At 39.6% G+C, this 26,641-nt stretch overlaps 2 protein-coding genes across 6 annotated transcripts in view; one reads left to right on the top strand and one right to left on the bottom strand.

Moving 5' to 3' along the window:
- CHLSN (cholesin) overlaps nt 1-26,641 on the top strand; it is a 120,501-nt gene that overhangs the window by 52,476 nt on the left and 41,384 nt on the right. The gene's annotated exons all lie outside the window — the stretch shown is intronic.
- GPR146 (G protein-coupled receptor 146) overlaps nt 1-26,641 on the bottom strand; it is a 45,914-nt gene that overhangs the window by 9,338 nt on the left and 9,935 nt on the right. Inside the window, exon 2 of one of the 2 annotated variants that reach the window (XM_005522989.3) lies at nt 14,500-14,543. The exons of the other annotated variant lie outside the window; for it this stretch is intronic. The gene's annotated coding sequence lies outside the window, so the exon portion shown is untranslated. The remainder of the gene's footprint in view (nt 1-14,499; nt 14,544-26,641) is intronic. 2 annotated transcript variants of the gene reach the window in all.

Below are 26,641 nucleotides of genomic sequence, written 5' to 3'. Positions count from 1 at the left end.
GTTAACTCCATAAACTCAGCCTTGTTTTGTTAAATTCTCCCTGTCCCAGCATAGGATGAGTGGCACTGATGTGCTGCTCCACCCCTTCCTGACTTAGCTTTATCACTGAATTCTGTAAGAGTTTCTATATGGAAAACATGACTTATTGTTTCTTTTTTAATGTTCCTGTGCAGCGAGAAAGAATTCACTACAGAGGGAACAGTGCAACTTCTAATACTTAAAGATTTCGTCCCTTTTTTCAGCAGAAAGTGAAATACCTTACTTTTGTGCATTCTAAAGGTGAGGATTCCATCAGACTGAATGAATTTACACTGTGATTACCTGTATTCATCTATCTGTAGGCCTTAGCTGCCAGGGATCCTGACATGAGATACAATTTGGAGATGTTCAAATATCCACTAGATAATGCTTTTTTAAAAGATTAAGTTATATGCAAAACAAAACCTGAGTAATTTTCCTAGTATTCACATTCACTTCCAGGAACTTACGGTGTATTAAATAACAGGAATAATTAGAATGAATGCAGTATTAGAAAATCAGCTTACGTAAGGTGCTCCCAGTTCTGGATTTTATAAAGTTGACCAGTTGGAATACAAGAAGTGACAGCTTTTAAGCATCAGCAGAGTAGATGGCGCCATTCAGAGTGCTGAGCAGCCAGTTAGCACTGCTGCAGTTCTGCTCCATGTTTTCAGAGCCCTTGGAAACCAATTTCAGTGTAGCTGTCCTACTTTAAGTAGCAACAACCTTAAATAACATTCAGTGTCAAGATGACTGAAAGTTGTTACATATATATATTAATTCTATCAACTGTTTCACTGAAAACAAAGTTTTTGAAAAAATTTAACTTTTGTGAGAATTTTCAGTGTGCTTGTAACTGGTGAGCCACAGAAACCGAAAGAATTAATTAAAAAATACAGAAAATTTCAGTTTCTGGGAGAGCACACAGGCGAATAATTCCCTTCAATTTAAAACTGAATGTAAGTTGCAGGTTCTTTTCGTATGAAGTACAACTCAGTGGATCTAACAAGGGTTACAGACACCTTCAGAAGGCATCTTTACTGTTGTGATGTTGATGTTCAGAGCAGCTGGGACTCAGTAGACACTTTATCCTACTGTTTTTAATGAAAACATTTCACTCATTTATTCTGACTTCAGGAATAGACTAAGTGGGTGATTTCATTAATAAATTTTTCATAACTTGCAATCATCAGTGTTTAAATGTAAGGAGTTTTGCACCCAGTATCTATAGACACTTAAACTGTAGAGCAACAAGTCAGTTGAGACTGGTTTGGGAAGAAAAATTTATGAAACTTACATGTTTGGTTTTTTTTATGTAAAGATCATCACACTGTAGAAATTTCTGAAGCCTTTTTAATATTTGAGATAATATAAAAGACAGTTTTATGGTAAAATTCTTCGTTTAGGTAATGTCTTTAAAAAGTGCAAACAGGTCTTTTGCACACAGGTGCCTGGATCTCTGCATTTCCAGCATTTTGGAATTGCCCAGCTTCCAGGTAAGGAATGTTTATACTTCTGGTTCATGTAAATCAGCATCACTCCAGTAAAGAAGACAGATTCTCACCAATCAAAATTAATGCAAATTACACCAATTCTGGGCTTTGCTGACTGAATTTATTCCAGGAAGAGAGTGTCAAAGGTGTACGGACTGTGCTGGAATTACTCTGTAAATGAGTTGGCTGGGTGAGCTGGCAGGGTGGAAACAGCAGCTCTTATCTTCCCCCGCTGTTTGTCAGCTTCAGCCGTGCTCAGGGCTTGTGGCAGGGAGCTCTGCTGAAATTTGGCAGTACAGAAACATTCCCCATAGATCTTTTGGTGCCAGTTGCAGAGACTGACAGGAGGCACAGATGGTACTTTTCCTGGAAACTATAACAAAATGCTGTTTCCTGTTAGAAACACTGGTGAAAGCTGACTTGGTGACTTTGCAATCAGACCATCACGTTAGCTGGGGAGGAAACTCCTGTGGAACAGACTCTGACCGCAGGGACCATGTTTCCAGTAAAAGTAGAAATATCTACATAGTTCTTTATCAGATAGCATATAGAAGAACTGTAAAACTGGTTTGAGTTTAGAGTTTGAAGGGAAAAATCAGCCCTCAGCAGAGCTGCACTAAGGCTGAAATGACCTCAAAATTTGTCACATCCGCTGGAGATAAACATATCTTTTGTTAATTGCTGGCAAGTCTGAGACATCTTGTTCCTGACACTCCTGTGGCTTTTAATTTTCCCTGTTTGGTGAAGGAAATAGCATTTTCTAGCTGCCTCCTGGATGAACTTGCATAATTACTGATTACATCTTATTCCATTTATAATGTCTGAATCAAAGATTTTAAATTTGCATTCTAGGGGGTCTGGTATAAATTAATGCTGATCTAAGGTTGGTTATTATTAGATGGTAAGATTTAGAATAAGAATTTGCATTTACCACGGGCTTGAAGCATCTTCTGACATGAAGGAGTTCTGATTTTTCTTGCCATGTGCCACTCCTCACTCCACTTTATCAGTGACAGGTGGTTTTTATCCCTTAGTCATCAAAATGTTCTACCAATAAACTCAGTTTTTTCTAAGACTCCGCATTACAGCTATAAATAACCCTTAGCACGTTCTGTTCTGGGATGCTGACAAAGAGTTTGACAGGTTTGTGTATTTGATGATTTCATTTGAGTCCTTGGCTATCTTTCCACAGACCTGTGGGTGGGGATGCTTCCTTAGGTACTCTTTAATGGATGGTGTTTTTCTAGGCCAACACGAGGCTGGACAAATATTTCCAAGGGCAAAAAACACCCCAAAGCAATTTTGTGGGAAGAAATGTGCAAAAGAGTCTGAGACCTCTGTAAACCTGGACTCTTTAAACCTAAAGCCTGCCATTATAAAATCATCTGTGAAGTTACACCTGGAGTCTACTACCAGTAGCCACCTGCTGCCCGCATTGCATTCATTCCATGGTATTTGGAAAACCATGGTTAGGATTTGTGCAAATTCTTGGAACTACAGCCACATTAATGACATGGAAATAAATACTAGTGCTTACTAACTGCAGTGTATCCACTCACATGCCATACAGCAATTAACTCTCTAAAAATTTGAACAGACTTTTTGTAGAGATTTCTTAGTGTCCTTCATAGGTAACATGCTGTTTTTAGTAAGTCCTGCCTGCTTGAGGAAGCAAAATCGACTTCTGAAGCATCTTTGTTACTTCAGGAGCCCTGATACGTAAAATTATATTGGGTTTGCATGACAAGCTTCTGGGAAGGTTCTCAGTTTTATTTCTCACTTTGCTACTCTAATTTGATGGTTAATGAATCAATTTTTCTGTGAGTTGAGTCTGTTTTGTTCAGGATGGTAATGGGTGAGTGATCTCTCCCTCTTCTTCTATTTTCTGTCCAGCCACAAAGAGGAGTGATAGAGTGGCTTTGGTGGGTACCTGGTGCCCAGCTGAGGTCAACCTACCACAAAAATAAGTGTATAATCTGCTTCCTCCTGTGCTAATGGGTGGAAACCTGAGGAGTAATCAGTTAGTCAGAGAGCCAGTTTCTTACTAATGATTGAAAAATGGTTGTTTTTACAGAGCCCACACAGGCACTGGGTACTGAGAACAGTAAAACACAGTTTGTAGGGAGGCCACTGGAGTCTGCTGGTCTGTCTTCACTTAAATGAGGCATACTTGTTGTGGCTGTTGTGGAAAAGATGCAGAATATTCTGATAACCTCTTATCTGATTATCGGATCCTGCATGCAGGAGTTCAGCTGAACCAGTCTGATGTGCAAATCACAAACACTGATGTTTACATGAATCACTTTGACCAGACATTTGTTTAACTTTGTTGCATCACTTCAGAATCAGTCTGACTTGTGTAGAAATCCATGGAATTGTGCTCAGACTTAAATGATGGAGCCAATCAAACACGTGCTGGGTGTGATGCTGGCATGACAAATAGGGTGCTGCCTTTAATGCTGCTTTAGCATTTCTATCAGAACAATATAAAGTTCAGACAGAGCCCTAAGGGAAAGTAGGTGTTCTGCTATGTACAGTAGAAAACAGATTTGCAAAATCACAGTGATTAGTGTAGTTAAAATGCTATGAAGGCTGAAAGGACAGCAGTCATTCTGCTTATTCAAAGCTTCTGCTGAAAGCAGTTAGGAAATTTTTAGTGCCTTGAAGTTTGCCTTTGTCTTACCTTCTCTTATAATATAAATGAAAATGCAACTTAATTGTGATTAATTAGTTAATTAGTTACTGCTGTGTCTGCTTTGCAGTAATATTTCAAAGTATGGTTTGCTGCATGTTTTTTACTATCCTATGAATAAAAGATCCATAAGGGTCTCAAAAACTAATTGGACTAACTTTTGACCAATTCCTCTCCACTACTTCTCTTCTGTAATGCTTCTAGATTTAATATACAGAAACATGGAGATCTTGTATATTTAGAGCAGTAAACAAAATAAAACATTAAAGCACAGTTATTACCTAAAGCAACAGTGATAAATCTAGACTAATGTGCATGAAAAGTGATATGCACAAGAAAAGCTACTGTAGCTTTGTTTTGGCCAACCAGATAAAAGTGGGAGCGTGACAAATTCAAACAGCGATGTTTTCCCTAAAGAACTGTTATCTAAAAACCAAACATTGTTTTCTAATGCCGGCACCATTCATTTTTACTGATCCAAGGCTCAGATGCCTTTATGTAAATACTTTCTAGGCTCTTAAAAACTGAAAACAATGTAAAAGGAGAACTGCTTAAAATCTCACCTGGGAGGCACTGCCTTGCTGTCCCTTGATGGCTGGCAGAAGCATTTTGCCCATCAAGCCAGACCCTTCAGTGAGCTCAGCAGAGCCCAGTGTCTCGTTTCTGTGGCAGAGTACAGGGGAGCCGCTGTGGCCGCAGTGGCCTCGGCGTGGCACTGGACACTGGGCTGCCTGACTGCCCTGCACATCCGTGCTCATAATCCCCTAAGCTGCAGCCACACAGAGCTGGAGCTCTGGCACAGCCAGGGCCTGATCCTGCCCTAGGCACGCTGCTGGGTACCCTGCCCTGCTTGTGAAAGGGTTTGGAGAGGTCTGTTTTCTTTTTTGGAAAGGACACGCTGCGGTTCAGGGAACAGTTCAGCCTTTGGTGTCATTACGTAACGGGGGACAAACAGTGGCTGCATCAAACCCGCTACAGGAAAAGAATTTGACCATCAGAGCAGCTATTCTGTGCACATTAACAGAGTCGTGGACCCACAGCAGAATGAGCCAAGCTGACAAAAATATTATGTTAGTGAGATGTGATTTTCTTCAGAGCGGCTCCTCCCAGCTGTGAATGCCGGCAGTCACATCCCCCCCACCTCAGAAACACAATGCTGTTCAGCAAAACCCTGCAACATCCACTTGGCCTCTGGAGACTATAGACAGTTACCAACATTAGACCTGAAAAAGAGCCAATGTGAGCTTTGAAAAATACTGTAAACCTCAGAATTCTTTTAAGCATTCAGAAGAAACATTTTAATTGGGGGGAAAAAAAAAAATCATGTAAGGAAAATGGTGCCGCTTTATCATCTGACTTTAATGAGGTGGTAGGTAAATGTAAATTCTTTGCATTTGAATAAAAAGCCTGTAACATCATGATTCCGTCTATTTAGCTTGAATACAAATAGTCCTTAAATAATTTGCCTTTTTAAACTGTAATGAAGAAATAATTTATGTGTTTTCCTTCCTCCCCAAAGCAGGAAAGTTTAATATATGATTTTACTTCTCAACCATAAAGGAGCTGATCCATAAAATGAATGAATAATTTATCATTCATGTTAGCATGTGTATCTTCTTTGGAGTATGTAACATAAATGTATTTTGTTATTTTATACCATTAGTTGGTTATTCTTAATTTTGCAGTTTCTTCGAAATTAAGACTTCACAACAAGACTCTGAGACAGGCTCTAAGGTTATCACCTTAGAACTTTTTGAGTGTTAGTATTTATGATCTAAGTATTTGCTTAGTTCAATTTTTTTTTGTTCCCTTTGGCTAAGCTTCTATTGTTTATATTAAAGTTAACCCCCCAAATCTCTATCTGCAATGTCTATCACACAGCAGCTCTTCTTGTAGGTCCCATGCAAGTATTTTCCATTAGATTTTCTATTGTTGGAGATTGGTCAAATTATTAAATAAACAAGCACTTCGTTAATCTCTGAAGTAATACTTCTTTGAGGAGACAGTGTGGGACAGCCCAGGATGATGACTTTTCCTTTTTTTTATGGTTTGTATTATTTCATACTTATCACTAATTTGGTTAAGCCGTTACGTATGGTTTGTATTTTGAAACACGGAGAAGAAAATCCAAACGGTGTTGCTGATTTATATTTGATAATACCAGTGACAGTTGGACATGGAGTTGAAGGGGAAGTGTGCTCTCCTTTTGAAATTCAGACCTCATAAACTTTAGCATATCAGCTTTTTGTAGGGAAAAAAAGTGCAGAGATTGTGAGATGGAATAGCACTCCTTTGGTCTCCAGGGAGAGCAGGAGGCAATAATGTGGCTCCTTGGAGTCTGCTGCTCTCCTGGTTTTATAGAGGCAACTGCTTGCTCTGATAGGCCCTGCCAGTCCATCACTTCTTTCAGGCTGCAGTGCTCACAACCTAATACTTTTTCCATTCTCCTGGTGGGGTTTGTCCAGCAGACTTTCCACAGTGTTTGTTTGAGTGTAGAGATATCAAATCTCTGGCACAATTATGCAGTGTAACTACAGCTTGTAGTAATGAGTGGTAGTCAATCACCTGGAGTTACTTGGGGAACTTGTGGGGCAGATAAGATTGTTGTGCTTTGACTATTAAGGTCCACATTTCAACAATATCCATACTTAGCAGAACTTTTCCAGGTATTTCTTGTGTTTTCCAGCCTCACCAGAGCAGTAAAGTTTAAGATATGCTTCTGCTTATCAACCATAAATGACATTAGTCCTAAAATAAATGAAGAATCCATGGGCAGATCTAAGGATGGGGTTTTGTGCTGAGACTTGGTCCTAGCCTTACAGCTGCAAGGGGAGTGAGGGAAATATTGAGGTTTACTTTAGTGATTTATTTTTTAATTCTGCCTTATTGCGAAGTCAGCAAGCACAAACCTCAGTGAAGGTGGAGCCTCTTCTGTGACCTGCCAGGAAAATTAGCCCAGACCTAAAACACCTTTAAGCACAAACCAACTTTTTGCTGTGCACGTGGCAGAGGTTCAGCTGGACAGGTGTCTGGTATGAGCATGAGAGACACAGAGAGAACATCAGGCAGTTTTCATTTGTCACCACTAAGCAGCAGGGATCACAGAAGCCTTGGAGGTCTCCTCACAAGATTAATTTTCAGATGAAGTGTACTGTTCAGTGCTTTTGGCTTGATTCATACACTGAATTTAATATGGAAGTTCCCTGCCCATTTTACTCCAAATATGTCTCTCATGGCTGATGGTTCTATAAAGTTAATGCACAGCCCTGAAGTTCATAATTACGGGTAATTTTGTTAATATGAAAGTGGGTTGTGAACAGTGCAGGTTTTGTTTACAGAATAATCTGTAGTGGTTCAGATGTTTTTAGTCACTGTATGTTTAAGGTGCTGATGTCCCTAATGTGCTGCTACATCTAACTGATAGACATTTCTAGTAAGAGTTTTTACTTACAGAATCTAAATAAGACCAAAACAAAGTTCTGATCAATTTTGTTCAACATTATAATGACTTCTAGAAGTTCACCTTTCAGGAGTGCTCTGTGCAGTAACTTGGGCAGAGTCAGTGATTCGGGTGGATTAAACAAATCACAAGGTTAAAGTGAAAGTAGTTATTCAGGACTGTGGTTGCCAGAGTATTATTTTTATGAGCTGAAGTGGTTTCATTGAAGCATCACTACAATATTAGTGAATTAGTGGCTGTATTTCAGCCCTTCATACCCATGTGCAGAGTGTCTATAGAGAGTGGTTATTCATACAAAGGATTATCACAAATATTCCTCAGTATACTTTTGTCTTAAGCTGGTACCTTCAAAGGAACGCAAGCAGTTGGTGGTTCATGATAGAGACTCTGGGCAGAGATCTCCTGGTTCATTGCACAGCATGAAGCCAATCCCCACTGCCATTCCTTCTCATTTTCAGTATCACTGTTTTATGTGCAAAGCAAGGTGCAGTATTAATGGGATTCATTCAAGACTGTTTATTTCTGTTTCACCTTAGCGTGAATATTCAGCAAGTTCATATTTGGTCATAACAAGTCTGAAAATGCTTTGGTAATTGCATAAAAAATATGAAACTGAATGTGCAAATCAGCTGAGGTAAGCATGACTTATTTGCAAATTTTAGATTAGTTGCTTTAGCACTGCCTTTTATATGGGCACAGCTCTGAGTCCCTTTCATTTTTCATCTGCTACAGTATTCCAGGTTGCAAGAACTTTGATGGAAAACTTTAAAAAGGCGACCACAATTGTAGCAGTGCTGCAACCCCATTAATCATACATTCATTCCTCAGAACCAGCGTGTCTGGTTTGAGGAATTCACCCAGCTCTCCCTGAGGGCCGTTCCAGACGAACTCTGGTGAAACTGGCTGTGGAAGCTGGATGTGGCCCAGCCCTGGCACAGCCTCTTTTCTGCTGAGGGCCACCAAAAAGCGGGTGGCACCTCCTCCATCTCAGCTCCTTCCTCTGCTGATGTGACTCGGGATCCTCATGTGATTTTTAGTGAAAATCCCTCAGACCTGCTAACCCTGCTAATACACAGAAGCTTTCCCAAAGTATTCTAAGCTTGTGGTTCATGTCGGTAGCATTCCTTTTTTTTTAATTTCAAAAAGACCATGATCCTGTTTCAAAAACATGGTTCTGTGCAAAAAACCTGATAGCTGCATATCAATAGAATGGTAATAATGGGAAAGGCAGGAGTGTTTGTCTTTTCTAGTCAGCAGGTTTTTTACCTTGAGTTCCTTTATATTTAACCCTGATTGGTGTGGCCAAACTGCTGAAATTCTCCTAGGTCATTGCTTGTGTGGATGTATTAGAGATGTTTCTTGGTGTGTCTGTGTGCATCTTTTGTCTCTGCATACTTCTGCTAATTTTATTAGCTACTGTTTGAAAATGTCATTAGGCATCAGATCAGTTTATTTAGCTATTGTGGGCTAATCCAAACATACAGGATATAATACACAGCTCCTGACCTTTTCCTCTTCCCAGGCTTTCAGCAGCTCTTCCCTTTGCAGCCCTCAGGTGGGAGGAGGGAGGAAGGACTTTAACCCTCTGGGTGTATTTTATGAAGCTCACAGGACAGGCTGAAGGCACTACAGCTCACTTTGCAGCACAGGAGAAGCAGGAGAAAGCACAAGTAAAGGAAAATGTCCAGGGTATTACTGTCTTCATTAATGAATGTTTGGCTGCAGTCTTCCCACCCTTCAACCCTTTAAAAAAAAGTTGTAAAGCACCAAGCTTGCAAGCTCCAGAGTATGGTAGTGAGTGGGATTTCACAGCCAGCTGACCATGAAGTGCTACCAGCTTCTAAAATCTGCTTGACTGCACATTACTTCTTCAAGCCTTCCAGATATAGGAGAAAATTGTTGCACAAAAATCTTTGAAGATGAGGTTGTATGAACATAGATTTCTTCTAAAGGTTATGGAGAATGGAAATGTAGTTAAAGTATCATTTCCTCTAGCTGTCCATTTTACTATTGCCGCTTTTGATCTATGCTCATGTGAAAAAACAATTCATTAATAAATCTCTACCCCAAGAGGTATTTTGATAGCATAAATCTACTGTATTTATTGTTCATAGCAAATCTTAAAGGGAAGAAAAAACAGAGGAAGAATACAAAGAAAATGTTTGCCTTAATGAATGAAAATTGGACTGTTTGTACTATAAGAAAGGAGATAATTATGGCTATAAAATATCACGGTCAAAGAGTGAAAATAAACAACATACACAGTGTGTAGAAATGGGAGTGAGCCATTACGGTCAGACAGATGATCTTTTCTCCATAGTAATTCTTAATGATGTGGGAATTTCTATTTTTTTGTTAAGGACTGAAACCATCCTAGAGAACATTCCTGGAGTTTGGCAGCAGTGCAAGAGATTGGTTTACAAACATTTCACACCAGGAAAATATTTGGAAGCCAGTAATGTGGTGTTTGGCCTCTACAATTATAAGCAGCAATAGATGCAATTTTTGTTCCATTAGAGCCATTTGGCAGGTTGGTGGTTCATTTATCTGTTACCAAAGATTTCCTAGCCAGGAAATCTACTTTGCAAAAATTCCATATTTTAGGCTGAGTCTTTTTTTGACAGGGAAAAAGTGATTAAAAAAATAGCAAAATGTCAAAACAAAGGGTTAAATCATCAGTTAAATACAGCACAGTAACACTGCAAAGTTTGACTCTTATTTCTGGATTTTAGAATGAATTTTCCTTTAAACAGTAGCTAAATGGTTTCCTTATATTGTTCATGTGTTGCACGAACCAGATCAGATCAGTCTTAAAGTTCACAATTTTCCCCAGAGTGTCTGAAATCCTACTACAAAGAGTACTTTCGTCTTAAGAGTCTGACACCAAGTAGAAATAAAAGGCTGAAATAATAACACCACTAACTTGGCTTAATTAATTGTATGTTTCTGTACTTAAGCTTGAAGGGTGGAAAGTATTGCTTTAAAAGCTACCTACAAAACTGGTGAATGAGCAGCCACTCAGGGTGCCACTTCAAAGAGAAACACCCAAAAGAGCAACAGAAGGGAAGCTGCTTTTGAATGCTCTCAGTTCCTCCTGGCAGCCCAGGGCTTGCAAAGGAAAACAACCCAGAAATGGTTATTTTCTTTTGTGTTAGTTACATAACAGGCTCCCAGCAAATAAAGCTGGAGGTGGAGCAGCCATACAAAGACCCACTTTGTAACCTGTGCCTGCCATAGCTGCACAAAAGGATCTCACCTGAATTTAGGCATTTTTCCTTCCTGGCTGAGGGAGATTCTTTACACTGCAGCCAACTTGATAAAATTCAGGAGCCCTGTGTAACTCTTGGTTGCACTGGTGGATATTTTGTAATTTGAGCCTTCATGGTTACTCCAGATTTGTACCTTAGTGCTGAAGCAGTTGAACAAATCTTGGTTTCTACAGTTTTTTATTTTTCGTATTTCTCTGTGTGCAATTTTGTAATCAGTAAAGAGGTAGGGGATAGTAACTGCAAAAGGGAAAGCTGGTTTATACAAGAGGGCTCAGTCTTCCCTTTGGAATCAGCTGAAGCTCCAGAAATTGTGCTTTCATGTTAAGCATCCTGTGCCACCTTTACCCTTTGCCTTTGCAGCCACGCTGTGGCTTCCATAGAGCAGCATTTGGGATGTAGGCTGGTACTTCACTGCTGCAGGTGACAGCCCTGGCTGCTCAGCAGCCTTCCTTCTGTCCCAGGCTTGTCCTGCATCCCCCTGACTGTCAGCTGGTGGATCCCTGGCTCTGCCTCCCTCGCTTTCTCCTTCCCACAGCTCTGTAGCGGACTGCTCTTGGGTTTGGCACTTCAGTTTGTGATTTACCAGTTATAAAATCCCAGGATTACAGGTGTGCTCCTTTACTGTCCTCAGGTGTCAGCTGTAACATCAGGTGTCAGCTGTAACATTGCTGCCAAGATGTTGTGGTGCCCTCATTTTTAAAGGGTGATTAGGAGACCAGTCTGAGAGTAGCTATAACTGATGAAAGGATTGAGAGAATTTATACATTTGGCAGTTCTAACCATTTTTTACACTCACTTTATGGACCTGGAAAGGAGGGAGTTGCAATAAATACGAAATTCTAAAATGTCACCTGTGCCCAGCTTCTACAAACTTTATTATCATTACCTCTGTAAGAATTAAAAGTCAGTTCATGTACTCCAGAGCAGCAAATATTGTCAGACAATGTGTAATGGAAATTTCTGAGAGCCAATATTTAACATCTTGAAATGAGAAGCATCCGGGATAACTTTTGGAATCACTTGAATTCACTATATATTACAACAAAATATGAAGGTAAATATTAAGGTATTTTCATCAGATGGATTTAAATTAATCTTTGGATTTCCTTTAAAAAAAGAAATGAAGAATCTTTCAGTAATGGAGAAACAGGGTGCCCCTCATATTGCTCTCACTCTTAAGTATGATGTAGAGAAAAATTACTTGGCAGTCGTTCTATTTCCGTGGTTAAACTCTTGTTCTTTGAGTCCAGAATGCTCTTAAATTATCTGGTTTAGGCCCTGATACTGCAAATTAACTCTGTGTATTAGATGCGTAAACAGAGCAAACACAGCAAAACCCCACTGAAATTAAAAAGCTGTGTGTGGCCTGGGGCTCTGTCTCATGGGGCTGTTTGCTGGGGGTTTGTTTATTTTTTAAATGTTCTAAAATGTTTCCCAAGTAAGTATGTGATATTCCAAAAATGACAGATCAGTAGTAGCAAACTTCAAACTCTCTTATAAAGTAGCTTTTCTTGGCTCTGTTTAGGAAAATCTCTTTGATTCTGCTTGTATTTAATGTGCTGCTGGGTAACTGGAACATACATCTTAAACCAAATCCAGAGAGTACCATGAACTGACACCTGCTGAAGTCTTTAATTAAAAGTGGTTTAATCTCTAACAATCTCTAGGTACATAAGCAGAAAGTATCTCTGTTTCATGTGTACTTTGAACTGCCATTCATTTAGAAATCAAAGATTTGTAAATGAAACACAGTATACCAGACATGATGATGTTTGACTGGAATCTCTTCTTGTTGGCATAGCCTGGTTTTCCTGGTGCTGTCAGCCCCCAGGAATACCTTCTAATTAAAAATTACAGAGAGAGGGAAAAATATAGAAGGAAGACTGTCTTTAAAAAAGTGTGTGTATCAACTATCTAAAAAATATATTTAAAGCAGGAAAACACAGTGGCACCTATAGTGGAGAACTGCCAGTGGGATCAGACTTTTTAGCTGAGTATCTTGCAGGTGAATATGTTGGAGGAGCTGTTTCTACACCAACTCAAGGTTTTGGGGTAACAGATTTTTTTTTTAACCATATCCTCTAAAAGAATGGTTGCCTGTGGAGCTGCATACATACAATGGGCTTATGACTGGCCTTCAGTGAAGAATTTAAACTTAAAAGCTTGTTTGGCTGTAGTTGATATCTTATTCAATATATCCTTTCTGTTTCTATACACAGTCTCTAAGATTAGTGTGGTTGAGTGTATTGGAAGTAATAAAAAACAGACACAGAAAAATTGTTGCATGTTTAAAGAAAAAAAATCATAAAATGGAAGAGGAAGTGCATCATTTATTATAACACCATGTAGACTAATGAAAAACATACTGCAGGCTGGAAATTTGTTAAGAGATGAACTCAAAAAGTTTCCACTCCCAAAAAATGCCTTGGGGCCTCCAGCTGTAAGCCTGTGGCTAAAGAGGCCCTATGGTAAACTGACATAAAAAATAAGTACTCCATAAACAGTCAGCTCCTGTTTCACAATTGTTGGAAAGATATTTTTAAAAAGTATTACTGTTGATGCTGACTGTACCTTATCAAAGTAAAGGGAGGCAGTGCATTTATGACTAAAACTTTAAATTGGGAGTTGGACACTGGGCACCAAAATGTTTACTGTACATAGGAGGAATATGAAAAAGATGAGGTGATCTGCTTAGAGTAACAGAACAGCAGCTGGTACTGGCAGAGCTGGAATTAATATTGAATAATTCCTAGCTTTTCATCCTTTGCTCATTAGACTGGGCTGTACAAGTCCCCTGTTTGTCTCCATGCTGAGCAGGTGCCACCCCTCGTACCCAAGCAGTTCCTTTGTTGTGTGCAAATACCCCCTCAGAGTATTGCTGGTGTTTGCACCATCAGTGCTCACATGAATGGAATTAATTGGCCACTTGGAGAAGGCAAGATCAAGTTTTGTGTCTGTCCTTTAAATCTAAACAGATTAAGTTTAGATTAGAAGTCCTTCCTAAAGGTGCATCTTCCCTGCTGAGCCGACAAGGGCTTGGCTTTGCCTTTGCCTTTCCCCTTCTCTCTGATCAGCCCTTGTTAATGACATTCCCATGGGTTGTGGACTTCCAAGGCTCTCCCAGGAAGGCATTGCAGCCTCCATTCCTTCTTCACATGGCTTGGGAAGCATTTTATAGACGTAATACAAATTAAACCTTCTGATGTGCCTTCAGTCTGTTTCTCCAGAGGTTTCCCTGCCTGGCAAAGAGCCCTGGTGTGCCTCAAAGGCGATGGGACACTTCCACAGAGTCCAGATTTTACAAGCCTAGATGTAGTAAATTGAATGTAACTTTATAAGACTCTTCAGGTGGCTGGTTTGTGATCTTTGAGAAGGACAAGCTGAGAGTCAATATCATTTATCTCAGTTACATCTTCAGTCAGGACTTGGTAATCCAGTCCCTTTTTACAGAAGTAGGTATCAGGTCTAGAAGTCCCAGTTTTGGTAAAATATTTTCACAGTTTTACATGGATGAAATAAGCATGCACAATAATAATCATCACACTGTATTGCTACAGCTCTACTTACATGAGTTGCAGCCTGAGAGAATGTCAGCCTGAGAGAGGGAGCCACTGGGAGGAGAAAAGGAAAAAAAAAAGAAAAAGTGAAACAGTTATTTCTAGGTGATTGAAAGAAATGAAAACAAAATTCAATCCAATCTGGTAAATATAGATCACTTTAATTTTTTTGTCTTGCATCTCCCTATACTCTGTGTGGCATTTACAATACCCAGTGTTTTCATCCAGATTAGAAAATCTATAACGTAATTGTTCGTGGTGCTTGATCTTGTAATGTCTCACAGTGGGGCTGATGGTTTTATTTACACTTGTGAGGTGAATTGAACATCTTGAATAAAAGCTGTAGATTGATCTAAAAATGGAACCATAACTTCCTTTTCCTCATTAAAAATGTCATGCTTGGTGGGTTAAAACTGACATGTAACAACCCCTATATGAAATATTTGTCATGTTATATGAAACCACAATAAATGTCACTTTGGTTTGTTACTGTAAAAAGTGGTGGATTTGGCACACAGTGTCACGTTAATTCACTTTACTGAGTATGTGTTTGTTCCTTTGCATGCTATGGGGAAAAATATAGAGAATTATATTTTATTGCATTGTAAGAAGTGTAATATATCTGTCCACTCAAAATTTGTAGCCACTATTTCAGTATGCAGGTGCAGCTTATCTAAAGGAGAAGAAAAAACAAGTAAAGCACTAATTTCCATATCTAATTCAGTAGAAAAAAATATAAACAAGCATATGTAAGGAATTAAAGAGGTTTGAGCTGAGATTAATGATTGAACAGTAATATTTGTAGAGAAAGGCAAAGAGTAAATGAGTTTTCCCCTAAAAAGAAAGATTAACTTGTTCAAGGGTACTTAATTATGACTGCATTTTGAGGTAAGTAGAATACTTTATCAGGGAAAAAATATTTTAAGGTAGCTGCCTGTGCCACTTCATTCTTTTTTGTATTAAAGTTTTATTGAGAGATGCAACGCTGGTCTGTAAAAGATCTGATCTCACTCTGATGCACTTTCTGTCTACTCTTAGCACCAGTTATGGTTGTTACTACCACATTTTCCAGTCAGGGCTCCCCAGCTCTCCTTGGCCTGCCTCTGTCCTCTGTTTGACATCTTGTGGTTGGCATTTAAGGGCCCAAGAAAAACAAACAGTGCAGCCAGTATTTTGCTTGCAATTTTAGTTTCGTAGTTTGATGGAGAATGGTAAATAGAAGGACAAACTGTTACTATTTTTATGTAGTCTTGATCTTGAGAGAAAGGGATTGCCATGGCTCATGTGTCTTTGTGATGTGCCACAGAGGTGGAAATGCCCAACACTCAACTCAGGTGGCTGTAAAATCCTACAGTAGTGGCTGGCTCATCCCAATCTATGGCTGGCCTCACTTCTCAAGAACAAAAATAAATCTGCCACAGATCCATGCAAAGAAGGAGCAGCTGTTCTGTTCATACTTCTGTGTGAATTTAAGTCACGTTCAGGGACATAGTGGGACAGCTGTCCCGTACTTAGAGCGGAAACTGTGGAGAGCTTCCCCTGGTTCCTCTCACTGCTGAAGTCCCACCTGGACACAGCTGTGACACATCTGGAGCTCTGGGAGCTCCAGCTGTGTAAGGATAGTCTGCAGGAGATGGCTCCCCCTGAGTAATGCAGTCTTTCTGTGCTTTAGTTGTGTCCCATGTGGGTATAAATATCACTAGAGTTAGACATAAACTGTTGAATTCAGCTGGCAAAGTTGCACAAGTGTCTTTATATGCATAGCAAGGGCATTAGTGAGATCTGCATTCCAAGGACCATGGCTGTGGGCTCATGGAGCTCCTAGGGCTGGGTTGGAGAAAGGCTCTGGGGTCACCCAGCAGTCTCCAAAGAGAAGCTTTGCTACTGCTGACCTGCTGCAGCTTCCCAAGGATAACGTGTGACTCACTGCTTTCCTCCTTAGTTACTCAGTAGCCCTTCTGCATTGATTTTCTTGCTTTCTGATCCTTGCTGTTGAAGTACAATTTCTTTTATGTAGTAAATAATGTTTCAAGATTGATTAAATCCCAACATGAATCATAATGGAAATGCTGAGCTATACACATGGCTCTTCACATCTGTAAGGCTGTGGAGATGAATAACAAGTTCTGTAGTGACAGCCTTAAAGTGGGTTTGCAGTTTTGCTGGGAGCTGAACTCACTGGTTTTTGTTTTAATGTAGGCAACTGGAGTGGAATAAAATGCTGGTTAATCAGTTTGAAATGAAATTGTGGCATGGGCAGAATGAACAGTTATTTCTAGATAGCTTAAAGAATGGAGTATGATTTCAAAGGTCACGTGTAATTATACTTTTATTCATGAGGCCTGTTTTCTGTATTCTAACAAATATAATTAATCTGTTGTATTAATCATACAGAATTCTGAATCAGAACATAAAATTCTGCAGTGCTACAATTAAGAAAAATGAAAGTGATAAGGAGCAGCTATGTGGCTAATGAAGGACTTCATTTCAAAGTGTGTTTTAGGCCATTAAGTACTACAGAGCAAGAAGTGCTGCTTTGGCAGCACAAGGCAAAGGAAGACAGAAGTACCACTCCCTTCCCCAGCCAGCATCGCTGGGAATACCGGAGAGCTCCGGCTGTAGTTCCGGCTGTAGCTTGCACAGGGAATGTGCAAGAAGATATAAATCACTGGTTCAGACTGTCATTTAGCAAGGAAAATCTTTTGTATTCTGCATGTGGACATGAATTTTTCTCTATGCAAATGTTTTTATCCTTTCAGGCTGGACTAAGCTTTACAAAGTTATAAAGCCAAGAGCTCAGGTGTTTTTTTGTGTGTGTCAGGACTCTCCAGAGGCTGGGATCTGCAGGCCATCCAGGACATGATTGTTCATGCTGTGCTTTGCATTTTCTTTCTTTTTTCTTTTTTTTTTTTTTAAGAAGTCTGAAATGTTTTCCTTGTGTGGCTTCACAACCCCATCTTTTTTTTTCCCAAACAGCAGGAGTCCTATCACTAGATCAAATTTGGAATTCACTGCTTCCAACAATTGTCTAATGGATCCACATGTTTACACAGCATGACACAGGCATCCAGATAGTGTCATGGAAGCCCCCAATCAGTATTACTGTTTCATGCTTCCTCTCTGCTAAAAAAAAAAAAATTAAAAAAAAAGGAAGAAAAAAAGTGAAAAGCTACAGGCACCTTTTTTCCTGGTACTCAGGGGAGCAGTGAATGGTCCCTCTGTTTCAGCCACCAGTACTCCCTCACAAAATTTTAGAAAATACTTTTTCCCATCTGCTCTAACTGAAAATGCCAACTCTCAGGTATTTTTTCAGTCCTTATTGTATCAATAAATAAATCTTAAAATCATAGAATCCCAGAACTGCCTGGGTTTTAAGAGACCTTAAAGATCATCCACTTCAGCCCCACTGCTGTGGACACACCAGACCAGGCTGCTCAGAGCTCCATCACACCTGGCCTTACTTCCAGGGATGAATGCTACAAAACAAGAGACAGGAAAATAATATTTGCAGTCCAAATCCTTTCTTCCTTCCTGAGACTCTCTGTTGAATAAAAACTTTTATCTCTGTAGTGATGTGCCCCTAACTTGCAGCACCCACACCACTGCCTTGATGAAGCTCCAGCTGCTTCTCCCTGCCACTGATGTGCCCCTGTGCTGATGTGAGCATCAAATGTGGTGAATCAAATCACCCAAAGGATCCTTCTGAAAACCAGAGCACCGAGGGGCAGGCACAGGCACTTGGCATTTGTGTAGGATGGGACAGCCATTTGTAATTTACTCACCCCGGTGTTTTGCCAAGTGTTTGATTCCTGTTCCCTGTTATTGGATGTAAATGAATCAGTAGCAATTACTTGGCAACAGTCATTTGCTCTGAAGAAACTTTTAGTCCCTGGTAGCATTGAATGAAGGAAGGGGGGTTTGGCTGGGACACCAGAACCTTTCCTTTTTTAATGCTCTCATGGGATCTTTGACTTCCACACAAGCAACTGCCTGAACTGGCCAAGTGGTCTTGATTTAATGTTGCTTTATGAACACGACTTGTTGCAGCTGCAGGATGTCATAACCTCTATTTCCTTAGCTTAGATTTGAAATCTGGAGCCATATGATTCAGATGAACCACAACTGCCCTAGCTTAATTTAACTTGATGTATTTGTTTTGAAAATACTGTTGTTCGCTCCAAGTTTTAGTTGCTAAACAAATTAAGCTGATCTGCACTGGTAAATGGGGAATACTGACCAGCTTGATTAAAAAACTCCCTAAAAGCTGCAAAGAAAGCTCCAGTAATCTTTAGTTTATCAGTGCCAATGAAAATATTTCATTAATGTAAACTTTAAATACAAAAATCAGAGATTGTCCCTGAGATGAGTGTAGCTCTGATGCAAAAAAACACCCAAATTCTTACAAAAATAATTGTATGTTGTACAGTATTTCAGGGAAGTACAGTGAGATCACCAAAAACTGTTGCTGCAGACAGGATTCAGAGTACAAGATGATGAACAGAACTGGGTTGGCTTTGCATTCAAAATTTGATTTTACAGGGCTCCTGCTCTTGTGCAGCTTAGAAACAAGCTTTTGCATTTGAAGTAAAGCCAACTGGATTTGTAAAGATACTTATCTTATTCTCTGGCCCCATTCAAATCACCAGAAAATATTAAGGCTGACAAGCCTAACTTGATATGCTTCTCAATTAATATTTTTATGTTAGATTATAGTACACACAGATTTGCTCAAGTGCCAGGTTTGAAGTCTCTCAGCTGGTTTCCAAGTGGCAGATGCTGCCTTCACTACCATATGTCTGCTCTCCACAATAGTAAATATTAATGTCAGAGTTCAGCGTCTTTCTTTGTAACTTGTTGCATTACAGCAATCTTAATTTAGTCCATTTTAAAATGAGACTAAACTTTTCAGTTCTAGGTTCACATGTACAGGGTGTGTCAGCACCCCGTAACTCCTTGTTATTTTTGGCATTTTGTCTTTTGTTGAAGTTTATGTGCTTCTCAATTGAGCAGGGTTTTCTGTTGTTTTGTAAATTATTTTTAAGAGTAACTCATCTAGAGTAAGCAGGCAGAATAAAAGCTTTGCCACATCCTTTCTAAAGATACTTGATTGTGTGCTTTAGATGTGTAAAATAAGAAAAAAAAAAAATACAGTCTTTGTCATGACTGTAGTCTGTTAAATACAAAAAAATCCCCCAAACTTTCCCCAGCATTTGCAAACCCACTCTTTTTTTGAGGAGACTGAGACACAGCAGAAGTGAAAAATCACTCAAAAAGGTCTGCCTGTGCACCCAATCACTGAAGGTCAGTCTCAATTGCTAATATGTCCTGTGAGATTTTTCTTACTGCTTGTTACATAAATGAAGATTCATTTACAGGCACTAATTTGTAGAATTTTTTTTTATGATTAAGTTTATAAATGTCATAATCTAATTATATTCGTAACTTCCACTTTCTACTCTGCTTGTTTGTAGTGGTATTTTGTATATTTTCTTATTTAATTATTCATAGATGCTCAGAGAGACTAAACAGAAAGTTTGAGAGCTGGGATGTTTTCCCAAATGTAGTTTGGCATTGTTGGCCAGTCAGTGAACTGCTTGTGCAGTCTGAAATAGAAGCAGCCCCAGCAGCACCTGCTGGAACAGCATCTGCAGGATGCTAAGTTTGGCAATTCAGCATTTGTGTGTCGATAACGTGCAGGTGGATCAGTGGGAGGGCACCCGCAGAGTTACTTCTAATTGTCAGGTGTGGCTTATGGAGTGGAAAAGTGGGGAGGAAATTGTATTCAAATACTGAAAATTACCTTACAATTAACATGCAATTTTACTTGATGGATTTTCGGCAAATCTACTTACTGCCAAACTGCATGGATTGAGTGAGGTTTCTTTTCCTCCTCCTATTTCCTCTCCCTCCCAGGATATTGCAACAAATTGGTTCTGAGTTTAGTGTAAGGCAGTGGAGCCATTCTGGATTTAAAAGCTGGTGTTGGTGTCTGGAGGCAGTGCTATGGCCCAGGGACTTGGCTGAATTCCTCAGCAGTGGTTCCATGACCAGCTGAAGCAGTTTCCTGCATTTCACCATCCCTTCTTTTTTTTGACATGGTCACTGAAAATTATTTATGCACCCTAAGATTTAACCCATCCCATATTAGACTGTGCAATGTCCCAGCCTTGTAGTCTGACCTGACTTCATTTATATTCACACACACACACAGAGCTGACATTTCACACATCTCTCTGTCAGAGTTGCAGAGCTGATGGCTGAAGAGCACTCTCTGGAACCTGCTGCCAGCTCGATGGCACCAGGTGTGGCCAGGCAGCTCCCAGGAGGGGCCGTGGTTGGCCCCCAGCTCAATGCCTCCTGTGCTGGTACCTGCCTGATGGCTCGTGGATGTCTCTCAGCTAACCTGCTGCTGGCACACAGAGCTGCCCTGCAGTCTGCTGTCAGTACCAGAGGTTACTGATTTGAAGGTTTGCACCTTCTACCAGGGGTGAAGGATTGCGGAAGGGAGTTGGAGGAGAGGATGGTGAGTGCTGTAGGGCTCGAGCAGGGAGAAGCTGGACGTGGCTTGAACATGTTGTTGAGACAGAAAAGAAGAATGGGATTTTGCAACAAGGAGGAAGTGGTGTGGTTGATGTGCCACATCACACCTCAGTGGCCCACCCATCTGTTTTGACATAAATACCTACTCTTGAGCTATGTCGAGGCATGAAGATGACACGTACCCTCACACTTGTGATCTTCAGGGTTGTGGCTGCTCTTTGAAGAGTGAGCTTGATGTTTTAATGTTTTGTTTGGAGACTTAAGCATTTAGATTTGTAATTCTGCCCTTCTGGCCATTTCCCTGATTTACCTTGCAGAGTAAACATTCTTTTGTTCCGTTTCCCAGATTTCTTTTTCCTTTTCTTTGCTGTTGGCTTAATTTTGAGATATGATACTCAAGTCAGAGGTGTCTCCTTGGGAGCAAAAAAAATCCCAACAGCTAAGGGTTTGAATGAGCTAACTATTTTCTCTGTTTAGAAGCAGCAGCTTACTTTCCAGTATTCTGGAAGTCCTCAAACCCAGATCCTTCCAAAGGCACCGACTTAAATGGCAGCAGTGCTTAGGAGAACATGGTCAGGTTTTCTGGCAGCTCTTACAAGCCACTTAGAATAAACAGGCACATTGCTTGCAGCGAGTGCCCCACAGTTTGGAAAGCACTGCTGAAGGCAAATTTGTGAAGAATTTCTTCTTGTGGTTATAATTCTCCATTTTCATTTCTTCTGCAGTGAGTCCAGTTTCCTCAGGGTTTGATATCTAGGATCTTAATATCAAATCTGGAATTAATACACATGTATTCAGAGACTCAGACATTTGCAGGGTTCATAGCAATAATTCACTGTGTGGCACAGTGGGGAACTCAGTGTGTTTTCAACACTCTCTCCCTCTACATGTACAGGTTTTTATAGTTGAATTGAGAATTTATAACATGCTGGGTTCTCATATTCCAGGTCTGTTTGTTTCTAAATCTTTACACAGAACTTGGACTTGGCCATAAATTTCTGCAGATGAAATGAAGGCTGATTAGAATTTTAATATTAAGGAAGGAAATGGCCTTGGGTAGTGCACTACAGAGCAGAACAGGCCTTCTGTTAATACACAAGAGTATTACTGTTTTCTTGAACTTTGCCTTCCAATCCAATTACAACTTGTGCCTAGAAATCATAACTCTGGTGCCTCCCAGTTGATAATGCTGAATGTTATCCTTGTCTAAGCTTATATAATTTCCAGCAGTAAAAACAATCTTGATTATAAAACTGCTAGATAATATACTCCTAAAATTGAGTTATGGGCAATAGTACATGGTCTTTGTTGATAAACAAAGCAGTCATGATGGTATATCAAATTGACCCAGTTCTGTCTTGTTTTAAATTAAATGAAATCAAGATTTTTTTTCTTAGGATGTGCAATTCCTGTGATGACATATTGTGTAACTCACACTTTGTGATAAGAATGAAGACAAAGCTTTCAGTGTAAATGATTTTTTTTTTTCCCCAAGTCAAGCAAAATAACGGGAATCTCTGTGTTGGCTTTCATTTTAAGCACTCCTGTGATAGTATCATGCTCACAGTATGAAATGAGCTCATCCAAGGAGTAGTTCCAGCCAGTTCCCTTATCAGCGTAAGCCATCGTAGCTCAGAACGTGTCCTCCCGTGTCCTCCTCCCCTGCCCTCGCTGGTAACTGGATTGGACCAGATGCTGCGTAATTCCCTGGATCTGCATTTCCCATTCCTTGGGCTGCACACGTCTTTGTTGCACATTTACAGCAGAAAATATTATTACTGAAGTGTGGAGTCACATTCTGGTATTATTTCATGAAAATCGATTCTGATTCCTTGCTACTTCAGAGTGTGTTATTAGCACAGTACAACTAATAATTTTCTTACAAAGGAAATGACAACTGTATCCTTGTTTAGATGCTGCCTGCGTATTTATAGGATATAAATATATGCCAAACATGGTGGCTAAACTTGGCTACTTCTCCTTCTGGTTTCTGTGGTTTTCCTTCATTGTCCAGAAAAAGTGCCAACATTCTCGATTCTCTTGCATCCATCACCAGGTTTGGTGAGATGTCCACTCTTGGAAGAAAAGGATCAATGGATATTTGTTTCTTTGGGCCTTTAAATTGTGTAGCAGACTTTTATCATTTATTATCTATCTCTAAGAAGTTTTGTTTATTGTTCTCACACCATTAAAAAGTCACATTAGTGGCACAATCTGAAACTTATTTATCCCACTCTAAAATCTCAAGGGGTTGTGCACAGGCTGTTATGCAAGTAGGTTTATTTTAGATTAGATTTCTTTCCTTTTTTCTTTAGTCACTTGTGTTTGAAATGTATGTCTGATGTTGATTCCTTTTTATGTTTCATTGGGGGCATTTGATTTTGCAGCTAAAAAAACTGAATACTAAATGCCCTTTTTGCACCGATAAATAAGAGGGTATTTTCTTCTTTCAGTCATTCCTGGGATTTAAGGCCTGAAAAAGTAACAAAAAATAGAACAAATCCAAAAAGGCTAAAATATAAATGTATTTTTATAATTTGTGGGGGTTATACTGCAAATCAGGGCAGAAAGAATAAGCTATATGACAGATACCGTTCCAAATGAAGAAATTAAAATTATTCCATTGTGTCATCCATATTGTAAGAACAGTGTGGATGAACTCAGACTTCTTTAGTGATTTTTCCCCCTATATTAGCACACAAGTCTTTAAGTAACCAGAAACATACAGGTTTGTGTTGATTTGGTATAATGAATCTTATGCTGAGAAAGAGAGTTGTACTCAAAGATTTTTGTTTCCCCCTTGTTTCTTTAAGTAGAAAAATGCTAATGTTTCTTTTCTGAACTTCCAGACTGGAACAGAATTTGGCAATACTGTTCCCAGGGTAATGTACCCTTCACAGATCTTCTCTGTAGAGCTTATGAATTCTTTTGTTTGATTTCTTGCAGTTTCTGGGCACAGCACAGTAAGTTTAGTTGGTATCTACATTAGACTTGGCATTTCAGTAACATTCCAGCATAAAGGTTCTGTTGTGATTCAGTGCTGAAGGTGCAGTGAGTCGGCTCTGGAGAGACTCATTTCTTTCTGGTGCCATATGTTATCTTCGATCAGGAAACCATTTGAACTGAGATGCCTTCAGATATAATATGAGCAAATATAGAAGTCCAGACAGTTTAGCTGCAAGGGAGGATCCAGTTGTGGTTTTGCCTACAAACACTTTTTATTTGTTGAGTTACAGTTTTTAATTACTCACAACTGTGAGGGATTTCATGTCAGCCATGTGAGCTCTATGAGCATTGACAACTGAATTATCATTACGAGTTTTCCGTGTATTTTTAGTCCTCCCCCCTCCCCAAATCACTTCACTCAAAGGCTGAGGAGAAGGGAATGTGACTGAAGATTGCTTTCTTCAGTAGACCAAAATACAAAGCCTAAGCCAATGATCCAGCTGGCATCTTACACTAGAAGCTCCTCAAATGATCCAGGCATCATACAAAATTCTGGCATCAAACCAGGCAGTTGGTGACACCCCATGTTCCAAAACCAACCAGTACTGCTTGTAGTGACAGACACAGGCAAGCAAAGTGCTCCATCCTGTGCCAGGAGCAGTGTTCCTGTCACTAACCCTGGAGACCTTCCCACCCAAGGTGGTACCTGCCCTGCTCAATGTGGTCCTTAAATAACCAACTGCAGAAGCAAGAGGACACACACGTGTACCCAGAGTGTCCCCATGAGCAATGAATGAATTCTGCAGCTTTGTCAGAGTTGTCTCCACCTAAGAGTTTCCAGAAGAACTGGTGGGAGTGCAGCTAACACCTTCAGCCATCATCCTTCCTGAAGGATGATGCTATATCCAATGTTTGTTCAGGCAAGGACATCTTAATCTTATTCTAATAGGTTCTAATTACTCACTTCTGCAGGATCCCTGCCTGGGAGTCACCACAAGCCAGATACTCTGTGAATGATTATCCCAAGAAGTTCTTAATTACTGTGGAGTCGCTCCAGCTCTTTAAAATGTATTGCCTGTACTGGTACTATAAATCCATTTTCCTCTCCATTTGCTGTGGAGGTCTTTGTACCCTGGGTTCTGTGTAAATGAAGGCCCAGAGATGCTGCTGTGGATTATTCCTCATGCTGCTGGCTGTCACCTACAGCTGAGCCCATGCCGTGGGGATACGGCTGCAAAAGACCCTGATAACCAAACAGGTCAGGTATTATATGGCCTAGTTTTTAAAATTCTGATTATCACTCTGGAGAAAGAGCCACAAAAATGGTACAGAATTGTCTGTCTTTGTAGTGGGTTCTGTGGCTTCCTATTTGCAACATTTGTTGTGAATAAATTTTTGCGCTTTGGCCAAAACAAGACTGTTTTTATGACTTTATTTCCAAATGTGTTGAAAGCTTATGTTGCTGTGTTATTTACTGTACAGCACTTAAATAACTTTATATACTGAACATATGCTAAAGCAGAATTCACAAATGGCATCTCCCTCAGTGCAACTTCAGAAGAATTTCAGAGAAGCTGCAGTTGGTGTCCTACTGCAACCACATAACTTTGCAAGGCAGACAGACGATTTAAAAGTTTTGAGACAGAATTAGGAAAATTATAAATACTTGAAATTGTGACAGTACCAGGAACATTAAGCCTAATTTGACTGAAATCCAAATACAGACCTTAATCTAAGAAGCTAAAAGGAAAGCAATGAAAGATACAAAGCTTTTACTAGGGCTGAAGGATTTCAGAAGCCTTTAGAGATGTGTGTGCTCTATTATATGGGTTATGTTTCTGACACTTCCCAATATGGATTTGAAGTCATTTTTTATTTAAAAAGGAAAGATATACAGGCAGTGTGGCAGTAGATCTACTCTTTGAATAGATAAAAATGCTTTAAAAACTCTTGACAGCTGCTTGTAAGAGGAGCTGTATTAGATATTTTTCCGCATTTTTTTTTTCTAGTAAATTTATTGGCTGAACAGCTTAGGAGGTGTTTCAGGCTAATTATCCATTTGCAAGCAACAACTGTGTCTCAAGTCTTTTGATCATGTGCCAGTTTTAAACTGAAAACAAACCTTGATATGACTGCACTTTTCACTTCTTTAGACTTTGTCTTTTGTAGCTAGTCATAAATTTTGCATAGATTTTAATATGTGTGCTCCTACTGTCAAATGTGTGTTCCTTTTACCTAAATGACACAGACATCCTAAACCAGCTCTGCTTACTTAAGTGGTAAAGGAAGAGTGTTTTGCCATATCAGTTCCTACAGCATGTATATCTCTTCCTGTTAAAGCACTCCTATTCCTTAAACATTTCCCATTCTCACTGGTGTCCTGACAGCAGTAATCTTTTAGGAGGTCTAATCTGAGACCAGGTTAAAAATAAAAATGAAAAAACCCTAAAATCCTGTGAGCTCAATCTGACTTTTGTGTTGTGGTGACCAAAGGGTAAAAGAAACGGTTTTAAATAAATTTGTTCTCTTTCTAAATAGGTAACTAGCCAAATGCATTTCAAGTATTTGTTCAACCGATCAAATATTGCTTTAGGTTTAGAAAACAAATTAACCAAATATTTAAAGAATTAGACATTTTGTACCTGAACACTTCTCTGTGTCACTGC

Source organism: Pseudopodoces humilis, chromosome 18 (assembly GCF_049639895.1).
Source record: "Pseudopodoces humilis isolate 2021_Gansu_Grassland_sample_001 chromosome 18, ASM4963989v1, whole genome shotgun sequence".
NCBI classification, from domain to species: Eukaryota; Metazoa; Chordata; class Aves; order Passeriformes; family Paridae; genus Pseudopodoces; species Pseudopodoces humilis.
Note: the sequence above shows the minus strand (reverse complement) of the source record. Positions and strands in the feature narration are given on the sequence as shown.